The 20,771-nt window shown below is 33.6% G+C and overlaps 1 protein-coding gene and 1 pseudogene across 2 annotated transcripts in view; both read right to left on the minus strand.

Annotated features, from left to right (window-relative positions):
• The window catches only part of LOC145260644 (ligand of Numb protein X 2-like), a 432,919-nt gene that overhangs the window by 226,850 nt on the left and 185,298 nt on the right, over window positions 1–20,771 (minus strand). The window lies entirely within an intron of this gene.
• LOC145260917 (5S ribosomal RNA) lies at window positions 8,582–8,698 on the minus strand (annotated as a pseudogene).

The raw sequence follows: 20,771 nt of genomic DNA on the forward strand, positions 1-20,771 counted from the left end.
GTCAAATCGTTGAACTTTAACCCCTTAACAGCCAAATTTCTGGCCGAAAACCGATCACAAAGATTTTCCTAAATCTCAGTACCCTGTATATCAAATTTCGAGTCTGTAGACAGAAAATTGATAGAGTTATTGCGTAGGGAAATGTACACACACACACTTTCACTTTTATAGATATATAGATACAAACGACGGATTTTTTTTTTTATATAAAAATAAAATTTTATTGACAAAAACGAAATAATTTAATTCTTAAACGAAAAAAAAAAAGTCAATTTGATATACATTTTTGGTATTTTTTTTACGTAAGTCCAACTCACTGTTCACATTGGAAATATCGACTTTTATAGGTTTTCGGATATGCTTACAACGAATAAACACCCCCAACCTCCCCATGTTAAGAACGGCTTTCGGAATAGACATCCCAACTTCCCATATTAAGAACGGCTTTTTTTTTTTTTTTTTTTTTTTTTTACACAGGAATCACCACTTATCAAGGCCCGTAGGCAACTCGAAATAAGGGCTAATGGGTATACATTAGTCATTGTGATTATAGCGTAGTAAACATAAGTAGTGGGAATTTTGTAAATTGGATTACTTAGGGGGGTGGTTCATCAAGAACTTGTTTACATTGGACTTGAAGACAATCAGGTTGTAGTCAGCTGGAAAGCAGGAAATCAGAAGAGAGTTCCACTGGTACTTCGGCAATACTCCATGTTTAATGAAAAACCTACTTGAATCTTCTTGTTCCCAAAATTTTACTATAGCATAAAAATTCTTATATTTGCATCTTGTGACCATCCATGGTTGTGCTATCCATTTTTTTTTTTTTTACTTAATTTTTATTTTATCAATTACTTTCGATTTTTGGGCGCATGAGCAATTTAAAAAACAAAGATTAAAATGGAACGAAATTTAAATTTCCATTCCATTTTTAAAACGACCGTAAAACAGAGCGTTATCCGCAAGTTTTACCAAAATCTTATTAGAAAAAAAGAAGGCTTTACTAATTATAAACGACAAATTCAGACACGATAAATGTACGACAAATGCTCCTGCTGTTCTATATTCGTGTAATATGTAGGCACGTCATTAGAGCAATCTGAGATTTTTATGTCAAGAATAATAAGCAGACTAAATTTGAACGGAGTGGCATGATGTTTTTCCGTTAAAAATCTTTAAAAATGCCCCCCCCCCGATTAAGAAACGAAGGGGAATTAACCAATTTGTTGATAAATTTAATTTTCTTTAGTAAACATTTACAATGTAAAAAAATATGGTGTTTCTTAAGATAGTCAACAGATCGATTTTTAAAAATGTTGTTTTGAGCAAAAACAGTACTTACTTGTCATGTCGAAAACAGCAATATATTACAAAATTACGATAATTCCTTGAGTAAAAATTATTTATAGTTAAAAATAATTTTACAGAAAATTGGAGGAAATGGCGTTTTCTCTAGATGCGAACACCTTAAAGATTGCGAATATAGGGGAATACTTATCTCCACTTTCGTCTCTATAATGGTTGACCGTTTTGTTTTAGTCGATAGCGATGAACTTTTTTTATTTTATCAAAAACACGATAGCAGTTGTTCTACTCGATTAATTTTCGTAATTTTTGGATATATTAGTATTTTCGACATGACAAGGAAGTTCTGTTGTTTCAGTTAAAACCACATATTTAAAAAATCTTAACAAGCACCAAAAATAATATAAACGTAAAAACATTTACGATTGTAGAAAGTAAACTTTTTTTTTTCTTTTAACTTATGGGAACATTTTTTAGGGTTGATTTGCATTTTTTTTTTTTTTTAATATTCTCTCGAGGTGTAAAAAGATTTTTTTTTTTTTTTTTTTTTTTTTTTACAAAATAATAAAAAATAATTTTTACCTTGATTTCATCTTTTTCCTTTAAAATAACTTTTCGGGGTTTTCGGGTATGCTATAAACGAATATCGCATTTAAATTTCCGCAAATAAGTAGTTTTCTAGATATTAAGCAATGTAATTCTTATGTTATCACTGGTGGCCATTGTATGCGCAAGCGCAAAAATACACCACTTGCGCGTACAACAATGGCCACCACTTATAAAAAAATTACATTGTTTAATATCCGAAAAACTACTTATTTGCGGAAATTTTGAATGCGATATTCGTTTTCAGCATACCCGAAAGCATATGAAAGTCGTCATTTTAAAGGAAAATGTCAAGTAAAAAAATTACTAAAATAACGGCAGAAGTAATTCGTCATGCCTAGATCTCACACGCATAAAAAAAAAAAAAGAACAGTTGCCGTACTTTGTCGTGTCTGAATTTGTCGTATGTAAATATTAAAACCATTTGGAATGACAAATTTCAAAATAAAGCAAAACGTACGGCAAAAAAAAAAAAAAAGGTAGCAGTATTCTTTCGTCTTTCCAGTCAAAAGAATCAACCTCTTGTAAGAATAATGTCGCTTCTCCTCCTTCCTTTTCCTTTTCATCTTAATATCCGCACATCCTACTTAGGCTAGGCCGACTTTGCGAGGTGAGATGTACAAATAGCTACATACAGGCCTACCAGGTGTTAGAGGTCGATGACCTGGTGTTCGGGAAGAGACACAGAGAGGGTGGGGGTGACACTGGATTTCGAATAGATTTCGTTTTGTTTTTTTGTTTTTTAAGCAACGGTTATGTTGAAGCGATTAGCTTCCCAAAATGGCTGTCGAATTTTATCGACCAGTTTTGTCCGATTTTTTTTTTTTTTCAAAACGGTTACAGTGCAAATTAACTAGGCACGGCCAAAACAGAAGGGGAGGGGGGTATGTTTTGACGGAGTCTCTCTTTTTTTGTTTTTTAAATCTACCAAAAATCAAGTAATTATTTAATCAATACGAAACTTTCATCGATTATTAAGTGAAGAATGAACTTTATAATGGTATACTTTTTTTTTATAATCGATATATATACAGGGTGACCCCCCCTCCAAAAAAAACCGGGTCCAACTATAATTAGGCCCCGTTTCTTAGTATTTTGTCCGAATGAAATGAAACTTTGGTAATAACTAGTTTATTATATCCAAAACATTACATCAAAACACTAGGGTCTTTGGCCTTTTTTTCTCCGTTGACTGTAAAATGCTCAGAAAAACAATTGAACGTCCTGTTTTTTTTGTTTTTTTTTGGGGGGGGGGTCACCCTATATATATAATGTATGCCTACAACCCCTCTTTATTTGTGGTTAAAAATATGCTTAAAATAATCAGCCGAAACTGAACAAAATGTATTGTGGGGAGGGTAAGGATAGTAGATAAAAAAAAAAACAACTGTGCACGTATCAGATTTTAAGATTGAAAATCCTTATTTTCAATGTGTTTAATTTTTCATTAGTATTTTGAATTGTGAAATTCGTTGAATATGTTAATTATTCTTTCAGATTGTCAAAAAATAAAAATTATATATTTTTACGAAAAACACTACTTTTAAATCTTTGAAAAATAAATTAATAATTTTCTTTTAGTGAGCCCAATATTGCTAATATGCCATTAAATAGGAAATGCTTGGAAGAATCGATACCAAAAAAAAAAAAAAAAAAAAAAAAAATCGATAAATAACTGCGCATTTTGCTAAAAATACGATTATTTCTGTCGGCAATTCGTCGTCATGTGATATCTCACCTATGGAAGACCATAAGGCCTACAAACAGTTGTTACCTCCACCTTTTCCTTTTGCTGTGACTTAGTTTAAAGTGTGGGGGACTTGCATCTATCACACTTTCTCATCCAGAAACACTTGACAAGACAGGGTCAAGACGACCAAGCATGATACGGGATGTAGGAGTTGCCCCCAACACATACGACGCCTGCCATTCCCAAAAAGGTCATGCATCTGGCACTGGCCAGCCTCATTGTTGCTTAACTTCGGAGGTTATGTAGGCAAAAAATATATAATGCTCCCTATCTTGGGTTGAGCATATTCGGAAGTGATATAGGAACTAACATTAGCGTATTAAGCGATGCTCTTTGTGTAAACAAATTGAGTTAAGGCATTGTTAATTCACTGCCGAGTATAGCAGCTGAGTAACGGTTAGAAGCTCCGACTGTCATTCGGGCGGTCGAGTTTCAATTTCAATCCTGGCTGGAGGTAGTTGTTTGTCTAACCGCACTGATGAGCTGTGATATAGCCAAACTACTGTATATGGATGATATATATATATATATATATATATATACACACACAGACACACACACACACATACTTACTTGCAGTTCAGCCCGGCTTTGCTCAGGCCCTATGTACAGTTCATAAATTTACTGTGCATATATATATATATATATATATATATATATATATATATATATATATAAAAGCTTGACTCATGTCCAGGTAACCTACATCTAAAATTTCAAGTGTTTAGACCTAAAATTGGCGAAGAAGTTTGCTAGAGACCGCAAAGGTCAATTTTTTTTTTTTTTTTTTTTTTTTTAACTTGGAGCCTTTGGCAACCAAATTTTCGTCCAAAAACCAATTAAAAAGTTTGCCCTATGCCTGAATACATTTCATGAAAAATTTCAAATGTTTAGAGTAAAAAATTGGCTGAGTAATTTGGCAGAGACCATAGGTCAATTTTTTTTTTTTCTTTTATCCCAATTTTGACCCCTTAACATTTCTTTTGGGCTCAAATGAAATTAAAAAGTTTGATCCATGTCCAAGTAACCTAGATTTACAATTTCAAGTGTTTGGATCCAAAATTGGCGGAGGAGTTTGGTAGAGTTTTTAAAGGTCAAATCATTGAACTTTGACACCTTGAATGCCGAATTTCTAGCCGAAAACCGATTAAAAAGATTTTCCCAACTCTCAGTACCCCTTATGTCAAATCTTGAGTTTGTAGACCGAAAATTGACAGAGTAGTTTGGTAGGGAAATGTACACACACACAGACAATTTCACTTATACTAGCATTTCAGCTCGATGTTGCCAAGGTGTTTGGATGTGTATGTTGAGCAAAAAAAAAAAAAAAAAAAAAAAAGTGGTAGTAGGAAGGCAGGCTCGAACCTGTACCGCAAAGGAGGAAAAGAACGGGGAAAAACCCTGACATCTATGCTGTTACGATCACCGCCAAACCGGAAGTGACATTTTTAAAATTAAGGCTAGACAATCGAAAGGAGAGGATGACTTTCATGCCCCCCCCTGTAGAAAAGTGCCCAGTTTAAGGTGAAGATATTAATGTTTTTAGCCAATTTTTCGATATTTGTCGTCTGAAAAGACAAACTTCAAAACGATACTGATCTTGAGAAAATTCGTCGCCTCTGCCAAAAGTATTGAGCAAACATACATGCATTTATAAATTAGTAACTAAAAATTTTCGACCCAAACTGATGAAAAACCTTGCCCTATCTCTGAATACCCTTTATGTAAAATTTCAAATGTTTAGACCAGAAATTGTCTGAGTAAATTGGTAGAGACCGCAGAGGTCAATTTTTTATTTTTTTTTTTTTAAAACTTTGACCCCTATTATGATCCCTTAACATTTATTGTTTTGGGCTCAAATCAAGTTAAGTTAGATCCATGTCCAAGGAACCTATATTTAAAATTTCAAGTGTTTAGACCCAAAATTGTCGGAGGAGTTTGGTAGATTAATTTTTATTTCGGACTATTAATCTCATCTTTATTAGTTGTTGTTTTTTTTTTTTAAATCTTTTTATTGGTTCACAACTTTTCGGCCAACTTCCTCTGGCCTTCGTCAGGTGGTAACCGCGACGGATAGGAACTTCGAATCTCCTAACTGCATTCTCAACCATCACTGTCATCCGTAGTTGTTGTCGTCTCACCACATTTTTGACCAAAATTTATTGATTAAAAAAAAAAAACAACTAATAAAGATGAGACTAATAGTCCGAAATAAAAATAAAAATTAACATATAATGCTCATCTCAAAAAATGAATTCCAATTGAGTTTGGTAGAGTTCTAAAAGGTCAAATCGTTGAACTTTGACCCCTTAACAGCCAAATTTCTTGCTGAAAACCGATCACATCGATTTTCCAAAATCTCAGTACTCTGTATATCAAATTTCCAGTTTGTAGACTAAAAATTGACAGAGTTATTGCGTAGGGAAAAGTAGACACACAGACATGTTCACTTTTATAGATATATATGTCGCTTATGGAAAAAAAGATTAAACCCTTATAAAGTTGATTCTTAACTTAATCGTCAAAACAAACATTAAAAATATATGGAAAATTACATGACTAAATGAACTTCATTTAATCATGTAAAAACTACCATAGTTTCTTCCAAACTATCATTAATTTTTTAATTTTTCTGCAAAAATCAGATATCAAATTAATGCAGTAGATTAATTTTTAATCGTTAGGAAAATAAAACAAAGCAATCCAATAAAATATATTTTTATTGGAATCCTTTGAGATGAGTAATTTGTGTATTTATTCTTTTTGGGGGGAGGGGCGGGTTTATCCTTATATTCAGTTATTGTTGTTCCACCACGTTTCGGCCAACTCATCCTCTGGCCTTCATTAGGTGATTAACTGCAACGGGATATGAATGCAGAGTCTTGTAACTGTATCCCCAGTAATTACTGCATTCCATAGTTGTCGTCTCAACACGTTTTTGGCTAACTAATCCTCTGGCCTGCTTTGGGTACGATCAAAACCACTATCTTCAGACAATGCTCACCTGAAACCATAGATTCAAAACCACTGTGCCATGGGCCACAAAGGTTAATCACCTGAAGAAGGCCAGAGGATGATTTGGTAGAAACTTGATGAAATCCAGAGTGTCCCTTTTTGGGAAACTGAATTTTCCCCACATTAAAAACTGACCTTGTGTGGAGTAAATAGGAATTAGAACCATGAAGATGAGAATAACAGTCCGCAAATAAAAAGAAAAGAAAAGGTAATCAAAATAATTCAAATTATTATCAAGCCTCATCTAAAAGAAATTCAAAAAACAATGTTTTACAAAATTTTGAAATTTAAATCCCCTCAATATTTTGGGATAATCATTGCTATTCAAATTATTATCAATCCTCATCTAAAAAATTCAAAAAGAACATATGATTGTGACCAAAGTTAACACCTTACACAGCCTAACACCACAAGTGTATTTGAGAAATTTTATTACCACATAAGACGAAAACCCCGACACATAAAATCAACAGTAGGTTCTTTGATATGACAGGGGCGCATTTGAAATAAATGTTTCTGTTTAGAGCACAACTGAACCATTATACTTTACTTTTGCATTTTAAACTTTAATTCAAGCCATTATATATATATATATATATATATATATATATATATATATATATATATATATATATATATAAACAATTTATTTTTATAAAATCAACAGTAGATTCTCTACAGTGCAATGTAGACTACAATATATTGTGGACTAAGCCACTGCGGGGGGGGGGGATGTGAAGCTTACTCCCGGTGCACCACGATGGGTCCCCAACTATAGCAGGCAATCAATCGATTTGATTGAAAAATGGGCGATTTCACCGATTTTGTTGACAATAAAAATATGGGGATGTGAAACATTTGTTGATCATCATTCAATCCCGGGCAACGTCGGGTCTCCCTGCTAGTGCATATATATATATATATATATATATATATATAACAAAAAATAAAATATAAAGTTTGAATGACCTACTAAATATTATCTTCGAGTACATTCGGTCTCTCTGTACAAGAGTTTGTCAGGATAACCTGGCATGAGGATACTTTGCTCTACAAATAAACCCTGACGAAATATTCAAAATAACAGTATCCCATAAGAAAAATATACATTTAAAAAAAAATTTCTAAAAGATTAGAGATATTGAGAAAAAAAAACCCCAAAAAATAAAAACATAAAACAAAACAGTAAAAATCTGTTATGTTTAACAATGTTTGCTAACATGAATAAACGCTGCTTAAATACACACATGCACACAGTAGTGTTGGGACGATCAATCGGAATTAGAATCAACAATCAGGACTTTTGGGAGTATTGGAATCGGAATAAATTTGTGCCCGTTTTCAGATACCAAAAACGATTCTTTTGTCTTTTTTTTTTTTTCTTAAAGAAAAATCTTTCTCTGCTGGTATAAATGATGAAATAATATTTATTGATTTTTAAACAGCCAGTAAAACTAAAATTTATAGATTATACCCCCACAAGTGTGTTTTTACGTTTGACAAAATATATGCACATTTAGCATGTGTCTTTGCGGTAATCGAGGCGGAGAATAATAACGAAGCTAAATATTTAGAGATTTATAAAGAATCAGAATCGGTAATTGTATCGGGATCGGAAAAAATATTGAGATCGTCTCATCACTAATATACACACATACATGCATACATTATATATATATAAATAAATACGCATATGGAAAAAAAAAGAAAAGAAAAAAAAAGAAAAGAAGGCTTCCTTCAGTCTTGACAAACTATGGATACCCAATGCAAGGGTGCCTACGCATGAAATTTTTGTGGCAAGAGTTGCGCAATATCCAACCACATCCCACCGAGTCGACATTGTTGAATACCAGTGGCAAGTGAAGGTTCAGGATGACTAGAAACAATGCCGAGATAAATGGAAAGCACATACAGCGCCTAGAATTCCCAAATGGTCACCCATCTGGTACTAGCCAGGCTCAACGTTGCTTAACTCCGGTGATCTGATGAGAACCAGTGTGTCAACGTGATTATACCGTACATCATATATATATACACACGCACACATGCATACATACACATTCAGTTCGTTTTCGACACTTGTCTGTTCAATGTTTCTATTTACAATGCCTCCCCACGGGACAGTTAGACACCAGGGTCGTTTTTTACCGCGGAGAAAAGGAACAAAAATAAAAATTGTCTCAGTCGTGAAGGATTTCTCCTCCACTGACAAAGAACAAGAAATTGAAGTGCAGCATCTGAAGAACAGATACTACACTTTGAGGTATTTATTTGCTCCCCCACTGAGCAAATTAGGCACAAGGCCGATTTTTAATTTGAGGAGTGAAGGGGAAATGGGGACCAGCTCCCCGGGGAGTAGGGGAGCTGGATAGTGACAATTGGTATGAAGGGTTGCCCCTACATTGACCAAGGTCTTATATGTGGGGTTTCCCCCACATATGGTCTTTGCTTGCAGTATCTGTTCCGGCAGATACACTTTGATCTTGTCCCGAAGTGTATTTACTTTCGTCAACACCAGATTATATAACACATTGGAGAAATAAATATGAATTCATGAAACGACCAATCAAAATAGTAAAACAGTTGCAGCAGCAGCAATAGTAGAAATAGCATACAAACACTAAGCTGCGAAAACTGAATACGTTTTCAGTTTGTTATTCATCCATCCATCCATCCATCCATCCTCAGCCACCACATATACATGCAATGCCTCCCACCCCACCCCGTCTGTAAAACACATTACCGGAGGACCACTTCCCTGCTGAATACAGCTAGGTCGTCTTCAAATCTTGTCAAAAACCGCCCCACAAGTAATAATCAGTTTATACCATTCATCAACGTTAGTACTCCCATAGTGTTCCTCATCCTTCAGCTGACAATCATTTCCGTCTCATTACTTCTTTACCTTTGGTTCGATCTTATAAGACATTCACAGCCAGAACTCATTTTTCAATCATAATGAAAAAGACTTTCTTCCTCTATGTGTCTGGCATCAGCTGTGGAACACATTACCATGGGACTGTTTCCCTACCGATTAGAAATCTTTAAATCCAATAACAAATCCTTGTCAAAAATCGGCTCACAAGTAATGATCAGTTCATACCATTGATCAACGTTAGTACTCCTATAGTGTTCTCCATCTTTTAGCTGACAATCATTTACGTTTTATTAACCATTATCCTTGAGTGGCTCTTGGCCTTGTTAGGTGGTGACTTAATAGTGGAAAAAAAAATCAATTGCAAGATTTTGAAACAAGATAGATCTGCACAAATTACACGGCATTATCACTTCTCTTTAATATTTTTGGGAGTTGGGCAGAATAATGCCTTGTTGAGTAGCCTCAGCTAATATTAGGTTGGTGCAAAATTAATGTTTTTATCATATATATATATATATACGTGAAAAGAAAACGACATTTTTTTTTTTTTTTTGCATTAACCTAATATTTGTAGATTGTTGAATTCAAAAAATATTTAATAACGACGTTATTATTATTTGCTAACAGGACCCATGGAATTTCCATGGATGTTAAATATATTTAATCACCAAATATGTTTTCATAAAGTTGATATTTTTCTGGATAGCGCAAAAAATGTTTTTTTTTTTTACAGAAAAACCCATAATATGCAAAAAAAAAAAAAAAAAAAAAAAATTAGTTTATTAACATTTCTATGAAAATACTGTATGTTGTATTTTAAATATAGAACAGACCCAAATAAGATAAATTAATAAATAACAATAAATACTCAGGTAGTAATATTGTGCTACATAGTTCAATACAAATAATAAAATCACATTATAAGAGAAAATTTTTTTTAGTAACTCCTTCATTCCTACACCGTTTGGCACACAATGTTTTTTTCCCCTGTTTCTTTCAATGGTTCCCTTTTTCACGTAACATTTTGAACTTCTTTCTTCAATGAAGAACTGCTACACACCGAAAGTAGAATTTCCTTTCTTAGACCATTACAACAATGATCATATATAATTAAAAGGACATTCAAAAAGGAGGTACATCAAAGGGAGGTCACTTTTATATTCTTGTGTAGGGTTGTCAGATGAGCCTTTTTAGAGTCAAATTTTGCAAACCGCGTGTCAGAAAAATCGACATATGGCAGCGAGAGGCTTTAAATGGTAGCGAAAGTAAAGATAATAAAAATTTGTGTTAAAAAAAAAAAAAAAAAAATGATGACCCAGATATTTATTTATTTTCTTTGTTTGTAACTGCAACTTCAAACCTCAACACAGACAACAGTCAAAATACAATTGCAAAATACTTAAGACTTCTACCCAGTCGCGGCTGATGGAATAAGAGCCTCCTTACCTCGTAGATTAAATAAAAGGTTGTGTTTGAAATCCTGTGCAGATTTCCGAGTTCAACAAAGATTCCTGAATTCTATAAGATATACCTGAAGAAGGTCGGAGGTTACCTCAACCTAAAAGTTGTGAAAATGACACTCAAGATGTGAACAATAATCAATTCTCATCTCAAAAATTCCCAAAACGAAATAACATTTTTTACCAAACAAATAAATTTATTACCTACCCACGTACCTATCTATGTAGATTCCCAATTATATGTAAGTAGTGCACACCCTATGTCAAAAAGGACGAAAAAAAAAATCCTTTGCTAATATTTTCATTCACTATTTATTTAGATATATTACTTAAATATTCATTAAAAAAATCATAGAATTACGTTAGTAATTTTATTTTTTTTTTTATATATATAAATTATCATTTCTAATGACCTAAAGGAAAATAAAAACACCCACTGTCAACTTTTTTCATAATTACAAAGTATACGATTTTTTTCTGAATTCATTTCAGGTGGAATGATAAGTCTTAAGTGCTTGTCTGGCTTGCTATTTTCATTTTCCCTTGGTTTTCTTTGGCTTGAAAAAGGCACGTTTTTTAGTCACTGATTTGTGTGATGGCAAAAAAGTACATATATACATAATATATATACATAAGTGAAATTGTGTGTGTATGTGTACATTTCTCTACTAAACTACTCTGTCAATTTCAATTGATATAAGAGGTATTGAGATTTGGGGACATCTTTTTAATGGGTTTTTGGCCAGAAATTTGGCTGTAAATGGGTCAAAGTTCAACAATTTGACAATTGAAAACTCTCCCAATCTCCTCTACCAATTTTGGGGCTAAACACTTGAAATTTTAGATGTAGGTTACTTGGGCATGGATCAAACTTTTTAATTTGATTTGAACCTAAAACAATAAATGTAAAGGGTCAAAATTGGGGTCAAAGTTAAAAATTTGACCTCTGTGGTCTCTACCAAATTACTCAGACAAGTTTCGGTCTAAACATTTGAAATTTAACATAAAGTGTATTCAGACATAGGGCAAGCTTTTTAATCGGTTTTTGGCCGAAAATTTGGTTGTTAAGGGGTCAAAGTTCAAAAGATTAACCTTTGAAGTCTCTAGCAAACTATTCAGCAAATTTTCGGTCTAAACATTTGAAATTTTACATAAATGGTAGTCAGACTTGTAGCAAGCTTTTTAATAAGTATTTAGGCGAAAATTTGGCTGCAAAGCGGTCAAAGTTGAAAGAGTTGACCGTTGCAGACTCTACCAAACTCCTCCACCAATTTTAGATCTAAATGTTTGAAATTTTAGATGTAGGTTACCTGGACAGGAGTCAAACTTTTTAATTATATATATATATATATATATATATATATATATATATATATGCACATAAAGTTATGAACAGTACATAGGGCCCGAGCAATGCCGGGCTGAACTGCTAATATATAAATTAATTTTTACCATAAACTTCTTGAAGCGGCACTTTGACACAATTAAACAACGGTTTTTACAATTTATCTTCTTCAACCAGCAAACCGATACTCACAGAACGAATTTAAATCCGATATTTTTTACACTACATTCCCAACAAAACTTTGTACATAAGATTAATATTTAAAAAAAAAAACAAAAAAAAAAGAAAAAACAAAAAAAAAAAAAACAAGAAAAAAAAGAAACAAAAAACAAACTCCAAAACACATTTATTCTACTTCATCAAGATCCTTATACATTTTGAATTCTATTGCCTAAGTTTCATTTTGTAGAAAAGAATAATATTTTCAATGCACTTTGGCTAGTGATCAAAAATGGACGCCTGGAGCGTGCTTGGTCATCTGAGTGTCATTCCAAAAGTAAAGCCTTTTGTTTTAACTGAAACAGTTGAAGAGCTACAAAGACGGAAATGGTACCATTAAAACTAGCAACCTTTTGTACGCCAGAATTTATTTTTCTACATAGTCAACACGATTCTCAATGCACTTTTGCCTAGAATTCAAAGATACATCTCTGCTTCTGACACATGTCCATGATAGGGGAGTCTCACACCGTCAATATCTGCAACAGAGAGATAAAACTTTCAGGTCATGAATGCATAAATTCAGTCTTCATACCACGCCATTTGCAATCCCCTCTGATCCATTCGGATGGAATAAAAAATAAAAATAAAAAAAAGAGGTATTACTTTTGGAATGTCCCTGTCTGAAAGAATGTTAGTGCAGAGTACACAGGTGTTGAAGTCAGAGCTATGCAGGAGCGTGCGTGCATGCGTTATATTGAGTCGATATGCGTTTGGCGGTAGCCATGATGGAATCTTGTCTCTTCTTGTTGAAATTGAACCAGAGTTATTGCACCCCAAAGGAAAAGTTTGGGAGTGAGTCTGTGTCATATTGAGTTGTCAGTACCGTGTCTTGATCAAGAAAAGGGAGAAGTAGACCATGTGTTAAATCTTTATTCATCAACTTCCATCACATGCTTAACTCACATGAGAGATGATCTGATTAAACAAGCCACAAAGTAAACTGAACGCTTGCACTAATCAGTGCCGAGCTTATAAACTAAGCACAGATTCAAAATCGTAGCCGCATTGTTGTCACACGTAGTAGTGCTACTACACTTATATCCTGTGAGATTTTGAGTGAGACAAGTTTATTATCATTATTTTTATCATTATCATTTTTATCATTATTTTTATCATTATCATTTTTATTATTATTTTTATCATCTTTATCTATTAATATTATTTTTATCATTATTATTATCATTTTTATTATTATTTTATTATTATAAAGTACGTAATCTTTTCCTGATCATCTTAAAATAACGAACAATAAAAGTCAATATTTAGGAATTTATTTCTAAGAAGACTAAAATTTAGACTATTTTAAGGTTTAGAATTTATCATAAAAATCTTTTATTCTTTATGTGACCATTTGGCTTATACGAAGAGTCAAAGTTCCGAAGCAGACAGTTATGGAAAACAAAATTCATACTTAAAAAAAAAAAAAAAAAAAAAAAAAATGGAGATGTGGTCACATCCCTTTTGAGATAGAATTATGGCATACTAGCAAGGTTACCTGACGTTGCCCGGGACATGGACAATAAAGTACAAGTGTTAAAAAATGTGACATTTTTTTTAAACCGTTACTCTCTTTCTCCATCTTCCTCTCTTCCCTACCTCTCATACATTTATGGCTACTGAGTTCTCCACTAGGTGTATCAGAATTTGGAGGGAATTTTTGACACCCCTAACACGAAACTGCAAATAAAATATAAAAAAAACCTCGTAATTTCTGTTTTAAAAGTGAGTTGCTTATTTTCTTTATGGAATATACTTCCAAAATAAACTATTCAAGTTGTTTAAAAAATAATAGAAATATTTTTTATTTTTTAAAAAACAGTGTTTACAAAGTGCCTGCGCGCGTTCATGCAGCCATGTTTTTTATGTAATGAAATCAATTGAATTTTACAAATTAAATTTTTTTTCAATTTTTAAACTTTAAAAATCTATCAAAATTTTTCTAACGATTCAATTTTTACGATATTTTCAGGGTCAATGTAAAATTTTATGCTCTTTCCAATAAACTGAATATAATATTTTGGACAAACATTTTTTTTTTCATTCACCCCCCCACCACCATTTTGAAATGTCTACTCACCAAAGTTTTATATATCACAAATTGAAGATAAAAGATCAATAAATAAAATATTCTAATTTAAAAAAAAAAAAAAGAAAAAAAGTGTTTTTTGAAAATTTACTTGTAAAGTCCAAAGTGTAAAATCTTTTTTTTTTTTTTTTTTTTTTTTAAACCACGGTGATTTTATTTTTATTTTTAAGTGAAAGCTCATGTGGTGCTTATATTCTCAAGTAAATATTGGATGCTGACGACAATTTTTTCTATTTCATTCAATGTTTTCTTTTTTAGATATATAAAAAAAAATTCACTCGATAAAGTAGAAATAAAATATATTAATCAAAAACTCGTGTATTTCACTTAGAGAGAAAAAAATCAGTAGAGTGGGTTTGTTTTTAAACAAAGTCGCCTGTTATCGTGGTTGACGACCCCATCCTCTATTGTTAAGTAGAAGATTGAAGAATACTGTCGCATGGCCTCCTTTGGCAAGTAATGAAGACAACGAAATATGGCGATAAAAACAAAAGTAAATTTATTTACAGCAGATGTAAGAGTAAGAAAAAAGATTATAAGTAACGTTAATTGCGTTGTTGTATTTTGATGAGAGGTCGACGGGTTAGGGTCAGGAAAGCAGACTGGACATGCCAAACCAGAGGGCGTCTATTGTCACATCTTCACTTGCTGAGAATTCTAGCAAAAAGAGAATGAATAATACAAAACGGAAGTGAACCTAGCTGTATCGCCCCCCCCCCTGGTGGCAGAGTTGAAGGGTGATAATCGCGTTTAGCTGAAGGTCATCCATTTGTATGTATGAGTTCGCTTGTGTGGAGAACTAGGTGTATTAGAAGCAGCCATTAAAAATGAACTTACTATCTTTCGAAGCTTATAACTACTTGAAAAATGTCATTCGAACCCTAATTTTGTTTTCAATTAAAGGAGCAAAGGCCAAATTAAAAAAACAAAAATAGGTTTAATAGCAAATTATGCAATATTTTTTTTTTTTGTACTTGTACAGTTTAATCAAGACATTAAAAAAATGAAAATATCAAAAAAAGTTTAAATTGTACGTATCCATTATGGAATGAAGTTCTCTGGAAAAAAAAATTCACTTAATTTCATCAAGTAGTTTTGATTTTACAGCGAAAAAACAATTTGTTATGAGACTGAGCAAAAAGTTTGATTTTTGGGAAGAAAAGCTAGATATTAAAGATGGGGAGGGAGTGTCGGCGCTTTACATGGAGTTATCTCCCGTGTCGTTTCTAAAATTCAAACAAAAATTTAAAACAAATCCAAGATGTCTGCCTACAACGTGCTCTCATCAAAACGACCTTCAATTTTTTAAATACTTATTCTCGACTAATCAAAAGTCCCTGGCTTCCTGGCCTCATGGTATGTCATCAGATTATTAACCTTAAGGCTTCAGGTTCGAGCCTACCTCCCTCCCAAAACTTTTTTTGCTTTTTAATTTTTTGTTTTTCTTCATTTTTTTAATATTTGTTTTCGAGCCTACCTTCCTACCAAAACTTATTTTTTCTTTTTATCAACCCCCCTCAACACACACACCTACAAACACCCTGACAACGCCAGGTACCCCCACTAGTCTATAATATAAATCTCAATCAGTTTATGTGAGTATGTATGTATGTTTGTATGTCTGCCACAAAACTTTTGACACGTGACGGATCTTGACCAGATTGGTATTGTTTTCAAACTTGATCTTTTTGATAACAAATATCGAAAAATTGGCCAAAAACATTAATTCTTACACCCTCAACTGGGCAGTTTTCTACAAGGAGGGGTCAATTTTTGCATTGCCATTTTTGCAAGTCATCGTCTTCTTTTTAATTGATTACACTTAATTTCGACGTTCGGAATTTACAATCGCATGATGGAGACATTTGCTAAGACGTCATGTTTTTTTTTTTTTTTTTTTAACCCTTTCTTTTCTCTTTTGCGTTACGGGTTCGAGCCTGCCTGCTACCACTTTTTTCTTTTTTTTAACACCTCTACCTACCGTTGTTTTGACCCCCCCCTTCCTGCTACTACTCCTTCTGTATACCCCCACCCTCACGGTTCCTTATTATACCACTTACACACACCCGGGCAATGGGCACCCCCGTTACTGTTGTTTTGATTCCCCCCTACTACCCGGGGTTCCTTACTAGACCACCTTTATACACCTGGGCAATGCCGGGTACCTCTGCTAGTTCTTTCATAAAACAATATCTTTTGCCTACTCACACCATATTGTGAAGCATTTAAAATATGGCGTAAGGCATACAGAACAAGTAGGAAGAGAGAAACAAAAAAAAAAAAAAAAAATTTGTCGGACTCAGGAATCTGCAGAGAATTTTGAATGGAAACATATATATATATATATATATATATATATATATATATAATCCATTGGCTAGTATGCTCTCGTTTCGTCAACCACGACAAAGTAGAAATCTCAAGTAATTCGCAACTTTATTCTTAGTATCGTCCACACTGAGAATTGAATCTTCAACCTCCAGAAGAGTGTCGCTTTGAGCTTAAATTTTACCTTGGAGTTTATCTGTTATTCCACTGATCCTTGAAAATTACGTAAGTCTGGATGGAATTTTGAATAAAAACCTTTATTTAATCCATGTTTCACTCCTCAAATTCTATTTCAAACTCGAGCATGACAGATAAATAAAAATTCTATTTCAAACCTAAGCATGACAGATCAGCGGAAATGCTATTTAAAACCCGAGCATGACAGATCAACAGAAATGCTATTTAAAACCCGAGCATGACAGATCAACAGAAATGCTATTTAAAACCCGAGCATGACAGATCAACAGAAATGCTATTGAAAACCCGAGCATGACAGATCAACAGAAATGCTATTTAAAACCCGAGCATGACAGATCAACAGAAATGCTATTTAAAACCCGAGCATGACAGATCAACAGAAATGCTATTTAAAACCCGAGCATGACAGATCAACAGAAATGCTATTTAAAACCCGAGCATGACAGATCAACAGAAATGCTATTTAAAACCTGAGCATGATAGATCAGCGGAAATGCTATTTAAAACCTGAGCATGACAAATCAGCAGAAATTCTATTTAAAACCCGAGACAGATAAACAGAAATTCTATTTCAAACCCGAGACAGATAAACAGAAATTCTATTTCAAACCCGAGACAGATAAACAGAAATTCTATTTCAAACCAAAGTCTGGCAAACCAATGAAAATGCGATTTCAAACTCAAGTCCAACTGACTTATAAAATTGCTACTTAAATCCCGAGTGTCACAGACTAACCAATCAACCAACCGTTTTATTAGACGTATCTGGAAATACGGCTACGGAAAGGCAGGGTAGAGTAAGATTCTGTATAAAAATAAAATAAGACAAATAAAAAACAGCTTGAAAGTTAACCTTTATGTAAGTTATCAATAGGACGAAAAATGGTGAGAAAGCAAGAAGATGAAAGCATAAAAGATGGCCGATACAACTTTAAAGCTAATGATGTACGTCATAAGAATCTATCAGCCAAAAAATATTGAAACAAGCAATGATTGTTTTGTTTTATGGCATATCAACCCTTTTCTGGTTATTTAATGCCGAATTCAGTCATTTTGGTAAAAGTTTTGCGCTACAATTCTATTGTTTTGTGGGTCATCGGCCATCCCATGGATAAGTCAGAGAGAGTTACAACCTTGATTGAAGTGAGTGTTCCCAATGATGGCGGTCTGAACAGAGCTGAAAGAGAGAAACAGACCAAATACTAAGGTCTCATGTATGATATGAAAAGAAACTGGAATCTTAAGGAGATATCAATCATACCAGTTATTATAGGTGCCACAGGGCTTATGAAGAAGAACCTGAAGTTCTACCTAACTAATATTCCTGGTGAACCAAGTGCAAAAGAGATCCAGACAATTGTACTTAAGGGAACAGAGAGGATACTAAAAAGAGCTCTGGGTTGGTTTCAATAAAAAGCTGGGCAATGTTAGCAGCTGGTTTGGCTGCCCCATACCCAGCGTTACAATCTTCAAAGGAAGAAAAATAAAAAATAAAAATAAAAAATAAAAATAAAAAATAAATCTGACCTGTCTGTTTATTTATTTATTTCTCGTAAAAACTTTCGAAAGAGGCGACTGATTTTCACGAGATTGGTATCATTTTGAAGCTCCACCCTTTGGATGACAAATATTAAAAAATTGGCCCAAAACATTAATCATTTCTCAACAGGGAGGGGTCGCTTTTTTGCCGATATGTTCGAAAGTCATCACCTCTTTTTGATTGTCTAGCCTTAATTTAAACCTATGGCACTTATGGTTTGGCGATAGGTGCAACAGCTAACATGCCTTTTTTTTTTTCAATTTCTATTCCTCCTTCGTGGTAGGGATTCGAGCCTACCAGCCTACTACCACTTTTTTATTTTTGCGTTCACAATCCCCCCCCCCCTTTTTTTTGCTCAACCAACAGCCTTACACACACCTCCACTTTCTTTTCCGCCTACTACAATTTTTTTCTTTTTGTTCAACACACACCTCCAAACACCCGGGCAATGCCAGTCATCCAGGCTAGTCCCATAATAAAGACCAAGGAGTATTTATTTATATACAAATAGATATATATATGTACTGTTTTGAGGGCTTAATTTATCTTCCTCATATACAGAGCGAGGTCTTATCTGTCATTTCAGAAAGATTTTCTTATAGAAAAATCTATAACATGGCTGTCACTTTTTATCTGCCTTGTTACACTTCAAACCTCTCAGACCCACACGCTGTCTGGTACCGTCACAAAGGAACAAACAAATAAAACATGAATAGGAAAGAAACAAAAATTTTACTCAACATTTTTTTAAAAGTGCAAATGAAATGAATTTATTCGTGGTTCTTCCAAAACAATGCATTTCATTATTTTTCTAAAGTCTTTTTGCACACACATGTGCTTTTTAAAAGTCGCTGTCCCTACACCACCCGATGATGGCACCAGCCGGTGCTTTCTCACCCTCATGTTTACATGTCCATCTTCTCCGAGTGCAACTTTGCTTCTCCTTTAACCACGTAGTGTATTTCTCTATCTCTTTCTTGCGACACAAGCTCGAGCACATTTTCTAATTTGCACGTGCTTTAACGGCTGGTGGTGGTAATATTTTCCCATATGCGCTCTGTTACAAATCTACAATAACGGAGAAAAAGAAATTGGAAGATTTAGAAAAATCCAGAGGGTGCCAGAAGTTTCCAGAAAGGTGGAGAGGATTCTAGAACATTCTAATACTGAGTGACGCTCTCTATAAAAGAGGTTTCATGCTAAGACACTAAATGGGCATGCATTTTATCGGACAAAGGATCTGTTTTAAATAAAAATAATAAAAATGCATGGTTATTAGCTGATAGGAAAGGGCGCGGTGGATACTAGAAAGCTGATTGGCTAACTAAATCCTCAATAGAAGAGGACCATATAAAAATGATAAACAACCACAGAATTCGCGCATAAGCCTGAGGAATCTTAGAGTGGATGAAACGCCGAATATTCAGTGTAGCTTAATCGCCATACATATTTTATAAATTACTAACTAGCTCTACCTACGTATTGAGCACTTTTGAAGTAAATACTTTAAGTTTACGCATAAATCTATACTTTTGTATATTAATTTATGTGAGTAAATGAAGTAGTTTTATATATATATATATATATATATATATATATATATATAGATAGATAGATAGATAGATATATAGCTACTTCTTTTATCAAAAGATTAGCATACTCATGCGAAGATTATGTGTACGCACTGATCTTCAATAAGCTTAGTTGAGTCACGTGAAGAAGTAAGGTCAGTGGGGCACCCAGTTAACATCGAACACACATTATTGCTCTAAAAAGCTTAACTCGGTTTACTTCCGCCCACACAGCAGCCTCTTCTCTTCATTTATACAGTTTTAACTTTTATGCAGATGTAAAATTTTTGTTAAGGTTTTCATTCCGATACTAATAAATATATATTATAGCATTACTATATACTAGCCTGGGTACCCGGCGTTGCCCGGGTGTTTAGAAGTGTGTGTTGAGCGAAAAAGAAAAGTGGTAGTAAACAAGCAGGCTCAACTCCAAAACATGAAGAAAAAAAAAAAAAAAAAGTGACGTC

This window comes from Euprymna scolopes, chromosome 36 (genome assembly GCF_053919585.1).
Source record: "Euprymna scolopes isolate OS-2025 chromosome 36, ASM5391958v1, whole genome shotgun sequence".
In the NCBI taxonomy this organism is placed as follows: Eukaryota; Metazoa; Mollusca; class Cephalopoda; order Sepiida; family Sepiolidae; genus Euprymna; species Euprymna scolopes.